The sequence below is a fragment of the Protopterus annectens genome, chromosome 8.part0 (assembly GCF_019279795.1).
Source record: "Protopterus annectens isolate FY-2018-M chromosome 8.part0, PAN1.0, whole genome shotgun sequence".
Classification (NCBI taxonomy): Eukaryota; Metazoa; Chordata; order Ceratodontiformes; family Protopteridae; genus Protopterus; species Protopterus annectens.
In genome coordinates this window covers 749,245,133-749,246,935 of record NC_056741.1, presented here as the reverse complement: position 1 = coordinate 749,246,935, position 1,803 = coordinate 749,245,133, and the positions used below count along the sequence as shown (strand labels likewise).

The 1,803-nt window shown below is 39.6% G+C and overlaps 1 non-coding gene across 1 annotated transcript; it reads left to right on the top strand.

The window, feature by feature from the left end:
* Positions 1 to 1,483: 1,483 nt before the first annotated feature.
* TRNAK-CUU lies at positions 1,484 to 1,556 on the top strand. The gene has a single exon. It is a non-coding gene; the product is annotated as a tRNA-Lys (tRNA).
* The last annotated feature ends 247 nt before the right edge of the window (positions 1,557 to 1,803 follow it).

Genomic DNA, 1,803 nt, shown 5'->3' with positions numbered 1-1,803 from the left:
ACAAAAATCTATCTTTTAAAGCTACAGTAACACTTTCCTTGTGCTGCATACATATCACTTTCTTCCCTAAGTCACTCCACTCAAGCAGCATGAGCCTGTCTATTGAACTCAAGTTTGGTATTAGCTGGGAAAAGAACAGAAAAGAACAGAAGAGCATTATGTATACCAGTCTTGCCTATGTTTAGCTTTCTAACTAGTACAAGTACTCTCTTATTATCATACTTACACAGCTGTGGGTTGTCCACAGTCTCAAATTCAATCAAACAATAGTTGAGGGTATCCCTTTTGTGCCTCTGTAGGTTATTAAAATGATGCATACACTGCTCTCCAGTGTGTGGGATTTCAATAGCACTGGATACAGCCTGAGCCAAACTATTCCATGCTTCAGACTTGTAGTGGGAGCCAGAATAGTCCACCTGCATAAACCGTTGGCTGTGGTGCTTTACCAAGAGTCCAATAAAATATACTGGACTCCTGGACAACCCAGCTCTGTGCCCTAAATTGAGCACCTTCCCCTCTAATGCCAGACATGTCTAACACCCAAACTAGAGCAATGGCAGCTGATACTTTCCTGCCAATTCCAGTTATCGCATTTACTGGTAGTGCCCAAACCCAAGAAGTGATACCAACCACATTTGCCAGATGGTAAGCAGAGTACAGCAGTGCCAAGTAGGGAGAAAATAAATCCTTGAAACTGGAAGGTTAATCTGACACTTGGTCTTAGTTTGAGGAGTGTCTGGGGATGTAGCTTGGAAATATGTACTGAAAATTTGAAGGTAACTGGGTCATAAATGTCATGATCTGAAACATTTGTTTTTGGCTTTATACACAGATAAAATTGATTTTTAAAGTGTGGGATTCAAATCTAGACATAAGGGGCAAAACATTTTCTTCCACAGCATTGAATTTTCATCTTTGCCACAGATGAAGTGCTGCTCAGACATAGTCAGGAATCATTCATAAATACAGGTGACAATTTGAAGTGTTACACATGTATGTGTCTGACCTGATAAGGTTCTTGTATATAGTGCCAGTTGTACATGTGTGTTATGTAATTGTGAAGGCCATGCAAGTCCAGATAGCAGAATTATACTTAACTATAGTAGACAGTATACTCTCTATCATAGATCTGAAAACACAATAAGGGTGTCTTATCCCTTCATACATATAATTCATATTAGCTCCACTATCTAAAGTGTTATAAGTGAAAGTGAATATAAAGGGAAGTGGAACAACAGTAAAAATATCTGGGATATCCTGTATTATAACCTGGGACCATGTATATGGGAATCTGACACTTACACCTGTTGCCACAAGAATGTTGAAATAACACATCTATTTTTCAGTTCATTGATATAAACTACACTGTCACGACTGTAAAAATAGGTTGCACAACCTGCACTAAAACCCAGGATCATCTGTACTGCAGCCCTACACTTACACCTGCTGCCACAGGACTAGTTACATGACTGAGCTAGCCATAGCCTGGCTAGCTCAGTCAGTAGAACATGAGACTCTTAATCTCAGGGTCATGGGTTCAAGACCCATGTTGGGCATGTTCCTTTTAAGGGGAAACCATCCACATTAAGCAAAGCTCAGAACTCTCCCTCAGACAATAAAAAACTGAAAAAAAACATTTGACTCACCATCATTTCCATAATTTCCTAATCATTCTGAAGTTCTGTGTGTTAACCACAGTGCAATGCCACTTAGTGTGTTTGTGCAGTGCCAAACAGAATTAATTGAATGCATCTGTTTTCAATTATTGGCTTTCTGAGTCCTGTCTGCAGGTGCTCAATGACT